Consider the following 7825-nt stretch of genomic DNA (forward strand, 5'->3'; position numbering starts at 1 on the left):
GAAATGGTTGTTCTGTTTATATGTCATCAGATCACACACACGCACACACACACACGCACACACACTCGCACGCACACATGCACACACACACACGCACACACACACATGCACACACACACACACACACGCACGCACGCACACACACACACACACACACACACGCACACACACACACACAGACACACGCACACACACACTCACACACTCACACACACACACACACAAACACACACAAACACACGCGCGCACACAAACACACGCACACACGCACACATACAGTCGAAGTTGAACCCGTTTCACCAGCCTTGTTTCATGTCTAAATACACAAATCTAGAATAATCCACTGTGAAGAAAGAGCCGATTACAGCTCTGTCAGAGTGACCTTTACTGCCTGAGACTCCTAAATGTCACCTGTGTGTCTTGCAGGGCGGTTTGAAAGTGGAAAACCCAAGTGAAGTGAAGGTGTGTATCTTTTCTCTGTTTGTTTGAGGTGTTAATGTCTGTTTGAAATCCTTCAGCCTGTACACAGAGCTGTCCAGTCATACACCACATCAGAGCAATACAGTACATGTATGCAATGCAACAATACCTAAACAGAGTGAAAGACCTCTCTCTCTCTCTCTCTCTCTCTCTATCAGGCTCTCCTTTATGAGAGAGCGGGTTTAGAAGGCCGTTGTGTGGAGGTGCAGGGGGAGGTGTACAGTTTTGGAGAGGAGCATTCTGAGGAACCTAACGAGGGAACACACACACTGTCATCTGTGGGATCCATGAAGATCATCAGTGGCCTGTATGGCATTACACCTGTCTCTCTCTATCTCTCCATCTCTCTCTTCATCTCTCTTTGTCTCTTTTCATCTCTTTCCAGCCCTCTCTCACCATCCTCCCATCTCTATCTCTCTCTCTCTCTGTCTCTCTCTGTTTCTGCATAATCAGTGTCTTACTGATCATTGTCTCTCATCTCATTTCTTGTCCACAAAAGACACACACAGAATAACTGACATATTCAATGCCAATCAGGAGCAATCGCTAAACACTGAGTAATGTTCTGTTAGGTGAGAGATATGTGAACCTAACGGCTAGACAGCAGTGTGGAGATGAGTGTTACAGTGAGAATCTGTATTTAGACTCAGTTTTTCTGCCCGTGTGGAGATGAGTGTTACAGTGAGAATCCCAGACTCAGTATTCCTGCCCGTGTGGAGATGAGTGTTACAGTGAGAATCCGTATTCAGACACAGTTTTCCTGCCCATGTGTGTGTCTCAGGTGGGTGGGATATGAGCAGCCCGGCTTTGAGGGGCCCCACTACATACTGGAGGAAGGGGAGTATTTGGACTGGAAGGACTGGGGAGGGGACAGTGAAAACCTCTGGTCCATACAGCCCATCGTATCGGTGAGTGCTATTTTAACCAGCCGTCTCCTGAGGATTGTGATTGGCTCGTGTTCCACGTGCCCAGGCCTGGACAATGCCAGGAAACATATACTCCAGCGCCAGATTCACGACTCTGTGCCAAACTCGTAAACTACTTCCTTAAATCTGGCAGAGGTGGAATTTGTATTGGACAGTTTCTGAGCGTTTGCCCTGTTTTGCAGGACTTCCTCTCCCCGCACATGAAGATGTTCAGTGAGTTGGATTTCGGAGAGAGGGGCGTCAACATCGACCTCCTGGGTCCTGTACCCAACCTGGCGGACACAGGCTATGGCCTGCAGAGCCAGTCCGTCGAAGTTCTAGAAGGAGTGTGAGTCCGCATTCTCTCAACTTCTGCTTCTGCTTAACTTCTGCTTGAAGATTACCAGATTACCAGATTACCTGTAGTCTTGTCATTATTACGTTTGCGTGGCAGCTCCCCTCTGCTGAGTGAGTAAGGTGAGCACACAGAAAAACTGTCTGAAACCAGCCCACTGTTTTTACACGTTACGAGTTGCATTTTTACAAGTTATGAGTTTCCTGGAGTCACATGACACGCCTGAAGGAGAGGGTCATCCGCACCATGACAACGGAATCGCGTGACTGTTTGAGTGAATCTATACCAGCAGTCCTGCCCTACAAACTGAGACAGACGGCTTTCCTTTGGACTCTGATCCGTAGTCCTTAAGAGAGAATTCTCATCATTTTTCATTCCAAAGGGAAACTGAATGCGTTCGTTGGTATGTAGACTGACTTACTGCCTGAGTGTTGGCCTGAGGTGGTTTTGTGTGAGTGCATTGGTGGCTCGAGTAACTCTGCCTGTAATTCTCTGTTCATGGCACTGTGGGGACAATTGCAGTGAAGTAGATTTCTGATTTTTGGTTTCGGATGGGAGTGATTTATAAATCAAGTCCCGGCTGAATGCGGGGTTCGTTCCCTTAAGAAAAAGACATTAATTTGCCGGTCTAACAGAAATGACATTATTCAGTTCATTGCTATTATTGGCTTAAAAAATGAACTTGTGACCTATAAAAATATTACCATGACCAAACATGTTTATGTAAATGACACAAAGGCAGCCCAACCCAAAACAGACAAAATAGAGATTATAGGTAATTATAGCAATAGTTCATGGTTGTTGTTTTTATATAACTACGTGATAGTGGAAATAGTTTTATAGAACTGTTTTTGGCCCAGGTTTTTCTCTGAGTTACACTTTAGAGCATTTCTGTGTGAATGCATAGATGTGAGGAACAGTGAAGAATATGTGTTTCTGTTGACGCAGTAGTAACAGTGCAGTTTTAGACTCAGTGCAGTAACAGTGCAGTTTTAGACTCAGTGCAGTAGTAACAGTGCAGTTTTAGACTCAGTGCAGTAGTAACAGTGCAGTTTCAGACTCAGTGCAGTGACAGTGCAGTTTCAGACTCAGTGCAGTGACAGTGCAGTTTTAGACTCAGTGCAGTGACAGTGCAGTTTCAGACTCAGTGCAGTGACAGTGCAGTTTTAGACTCAGTGCAGTGACAGTGCAGTTTCAGACTCAGTGCAGTAACAGTGCAGTTTTAGACTCAGTGCAGTAGTGACAGTGCAGTTTTAGACTCAGTGCAGCAGTAACAGTGCAGTTTTAGACTCAGTGCAGTGACAGTGCAGTTTTAGACTCAGTGCAGTAGTAACAGTGCAGTTTCAGACTCAGTGCAGTAGTGACAGTGCAGTTTTAGACTCAGTGCAGTGACAGTGCAGTTTTAGACTCAGTGCAGTAGTAACAGTGCAGTTTTAGACTCAGTGCAGTAGTAACAGTGCAGTTTTAGACTCAGTGCAGTAGTAACAGTGCAGTTTTAGACTCAGTGCAGTAGTAACAGTGCAGTTTTAGACTCAGTGCAGTAACAGTGCAGTTTTAGACTCAGTGCAGTAGTAACAGTGCAGTTTTAGACTCAGTGCAGTAGTAACAGTGCAGTTTCAGACTCAGTGCAGTGACAGTGCAGTTTCAGACTCAGTGCAGTGACAGTGCAGTTTTAGACTCAGTGCAGTGACAGTGCAGTTTCAGACTCAGTGCAGTGACAGTGCAGTTTTAGACTCAGTGCAGTGACAGTGCAGTTTCAGACTCAGTGCAGTAACAGTGCAGTTTTAGACTCAGTGCAGTAGTGACAGTGCAGTTTTAGACTCAGTGCAGCAGTAACAGTGCAGTTTTAGACTCAGTGCAGTGACAGTGCAGTTTTAGACTCAGTGCAGTAGTAACAGTGCAGTTTCAGACTCAGTGCAGTAGTGACAGTGCAGTTTTAGACTCAGTGCAGTAGTAACAGTGCAGTTTTAGACTCAGTGCAGTAGTAACAGTGCAGTTTTAGACTCAGTGCAGTAGTAACAGTGCAGTTTTAGACTCAGTGCAGTAGTAACAGTGCAGTTTTAGACTCAGTGCAGTAGTAACAGTGCAGTTTTAGACTCAGTGCAGTAGTAACAGTGCAGTTTCAGACTCAGTGCAGCAGTAACAGTGCAGTTTCAGACTCAGTGCAGTGACAGTGCAGTTTCAGACTCAGTGCAGTGACAGTGCAGTTTTAGACTCAGTGCAGTGACAGTGCAGTTTCAGACTCAGTGCAGTGACAGTGCAGTTTTAGACTCAGTGCAGTGACAGTGCAGTTTCAGACTCAGTGCAGTAACAGTGCAGTTTTAGACTCAGTGCAGTAGTGACAGTGCAGTTTTAGACTCAGTGCAGCAGTAACAGTGCAGTTTTAGACTCAGTGCAGTGACAGTGCAGTTTTAGACTCAGTGCAGTAGTAACAGTGCAGTTTCAGACTCAGTGCAGTAGTGACAGTGCAGTTTTAGACTCAGTGCAGTGACAGTGCAGTTTTAGACTCAGTGCAGTAGTAACAGTGCAGTTTTAGACTCAGTGCAGTAGTAACAGTGCAGTTTTAGACTCAGTGCAGTAGTAACAGTGCAGTTTCAGACTCAGTGCAGTAGTAACAGTGCAGTTTTAGACTCAGTGCAGTAACAGTGCAGTTTTAGACTCAGTGCAGTAGTGACAGTGCAGTTTTAGACTCAGTGCAGTAGTGACAGTGCAGTTTTAGACTCAGTGCAGTGACAGTGCAGTTTTAGACTCAGTGCAGTGACAGTGCAGTTTTAGACTCAGTGCAGTAGTGACAGTGCAGTTTTAGACTCAGTGCAGTGACAGTGCAGTTTTAGACTCAGTGCAGTAGTTACAGTGCAGTTTTAGACTCAGTGCAGCAGTAACAGTGCAGTTTCAGACTCAGTGCAGTGACAGTGCAGTTTCAGACTCAGTGCAGTGACAGTGCAGTTTTAGACTCAGTGCAGTGACAGTGCAGTTTCAGACTCAGTGCAGTGACAGTGCAGTTTTAGACTCAGTGCAGTGACAGTGCAGTTTCAGACTCAGTGCAGTAACAGTGCAGTTTTAGACTCAGTGCAGTAGTGACAGTGCAGTTTTAGACTCAGTGCAGCAGTAACAGTGCAGTTTTAGACTCAGTGCAGTAGTAACAGTGCAGTTTCAGACTCAGTGCAGTAGTGACAGTGCAGTTTTAGACTCAGTGCAGTGACAGTGCAGTTTTAGACTCAGTGCAGTAGTAACAGTGCAGTTTTAGACTCAGTGCAGTAGTAACAGTGCAGTTTTAGACTCAGTGCAGTAGTAACAGTGCAGTTTTAGACTCAGTGCAGTAGTAACAGTGCAGTTTTAGACTCAGTGCAGTAGTAACAGTGCAGTTTTAGACTCAGTGCAGTAGTAACAGTGCAGTTTTAGACTCAGTGCAGTAGTAACAGTGCAGTTTCAGACTCAGTGCAGCAGTAACAGTGCAGTTTCAGACTCAGTGCAGTGACAGTGCAGTTTCAGACTCAGTGCAGTGACAGTGCAGTTTTAGACTCAGTGCAGTGACAGTGCAGTTTCAGACTCAGTGCAGTGACAGTGCAGTTTTAGACTCAGTGCAGTGACAGTGCAGTTTCAGACTCAGTGCAGTAACAGTGCAGTTTTAGACTCAGTGCAGTAGTGACAGTGCAGTTTTAGACTCAGTGCAGCAGTAACAGTGCAGTTTTAGACTCAGTGCAGTGACAGTGCAGTTTTAGACTCAGTGCAGTAGTAACAGTGCAGTTTCAGACTCAGTGCAGTAGTGACAGTGCAGTTTTAGACTCAGTGCAGTGACAGTGCAGTTTTAGACTCAGTGCAGTAGTAACAGTGCAGTTTTAGACTCAGTGCAGTAGTAACAGTGCAGTTTTAGACTCAGTGCAGTAGTAACAGTGCAGTTTTAGACTCAGTGCAGTAGTAACAGTGCAGTTTTAGACTCAGTGCAGTAGTAACAGTGCAGTTTTAGACTCAGTGCAGTAGTAACAGTGCAGTTTCAGACTCAGTGCAGTAGTAACAGTGCAGTTTTAGACTCAGTGCAGTAACAGTGCAGTTTTAGACTCAGTGCAGTAGTGACAGTGCAGTTTTAGACTCAGTGCAGTAGTGACAGTGCAGTTTTAGACTCAGTGCAGTGACAGTGCAGTTTTAGACTCAGTGCAGTGACAGTGCAGTTTTAGACTCAGTGCAGTAGTGACAGTGCAGTTTTAGACTCAGTGCAGTGACAGTGCAGTTTTAGACTCAGTGCAGTAGTTACAGTGCAGTTTTAGACTCAGTGCAGTAGTAACAGTGCAGTTTTAGACTCAGTGCAGTAGTAACAGTGCAGTTTTAGACTGTGCTATTTACAGACAGTCTGGCAGCTTGGCTCTGCTCTGTTTAACAGAATAGGGTCACATGGTTTGTGTTGGAACCTGTTTGGGTTTGCTCCTTTTTCTTTGTCAGGAATGTCACGGTTTTGTAGAGGCATGTGTGTGTGTGTGTGTGGTCATGTCCCACCCGTACGGGAATCCTTGGTGTCTCTGAGGACTGTGCTCCGGTGTGCAGTGTGAGGGCAGAGTAAGAACAGTTCCAGTTCCAGTTCCAGTTTTGGTTGTGGAGAGTTGTGGACTCTCTTACACACCAGTGCGTTTCTGTGCATTCTGTCAGCGGTGCATTGGTACTGAAGAGAAAATAAGATAATGAAATACAAGGAGGGAAAATCAGGGCACATGTTTTGTGTGCATAAGCAGATGCTGACTGTGTGTCACTGAGTGTAACCTGCCCTGCTGGTGTGGCCTGTGCTGGACAGAATTCTTATGTCTTCACTGATTCACTGCTCTGTCTGATCTGTAGCCAATCCTATTCTGGTGACAGTTTCAGGTACATTTGCTTAATCCGTGCTCTGGGTGGATTTCTGACCAGAGAGAATGCTTAGAGGGCTGGTGTGTATGTGTGTGTGTGTGTGTGTGTGTGTGTGTGTGTGTGTGTGTGTGTGTTTGTGTATGTGTGTGTGTGGGTGGGTGATTGTGGGTTAGGTTGTGTAAAAGTTGGAATTTGCTCACATGACACACCCTTCACACACCTAACCCAAATAAACCCTTTGTGGTGTGCGTGTGTGTGTGTGTGTATGTGTTAACACAGATTCTAATAATTTCAAACATTCTTGCGACATTTCCTTGTGCTAGTTAGTCATATTTCATCCGTCCAACATCTGCCCAAGGGCCAAACACCTTTGGGATGACCCTTTTATGCAAATAACAAAAATGAATTATTCATATCTGGGGTAAACAGAGATAGAGCAGTTTTACGGTCAGGTCCTGAGAGTGTTAACAGGGCAGATGTGCTCAGTCACAGTGACACAGGGCTCTGCATTAACACTGCCCTCTGTCAAACATCCACCTGCTGTGACTCTGACCGCGTGGGCATTTGTCCAAATGAGGCTGAGGAAAACTGTCATTATTCTCATATTCACGGTCAGTGGGGTTCTTTTCTAATGGGATTAACCAGTTCTGGTGGGATTAACCATTTCTGACGGGCGACGCTGGATGACAGGTGGGCTGTGTTCTCTGCGCTGCAGGTGGGTGGCGTTTGAAGAGGCGGAGTTTTCCGGACAGATGTACGTTCTGGAGAAAGGCCTGTACAGCTGCCCGGAGGACTGGGGAGGGCAGAACTCAAAAATCTCCTCAGTAATGCCCGTAACTATGGTGAGAGAAATCCACAGCGTACACACACAGTGACTGAAAGCACAGACAGACAGAGAGGCAGACAGGCAGAGAGACAGACAGGCAGGGAGACAGACAGACAGGGAGACAGACAGACAGGGAGACAAACAGGCACAGAGACGGACAGAAAGAGACACAGACAGACAGACAGACAGAGAGACAGAGTCGCTCATGTTTGTGAATTCTGACAGATGTCAGTTGTTAGTGCAGTGAGATACTCTGCATGCAGATAGATACAGAATGTTTTACAGAATACATCATATGTTTCTATTATAATTTGGATAATGGACTCCAAAACATGCCTTTGTAGAATCAGTAGCAGAAGAAAACACTTAATGTGAATTCAGAGCCACTGAAAGGATGTGACACTTAACCCTCTGATAATGAGT

The sequence above is a fragment of the Chanos chanos genome, chromosome 8, assembly GCF_902362185.1.
Source record: "Chanos chanos chromosome 8, fChaCha1.1, whole genome shotgun sequence".
Lineage (NCBI taxonomy): Eukaryota > Metazoa > Chordata > Actinopteri > Gonorynchiformes > Chanidae > Chanos > Chanos chanos.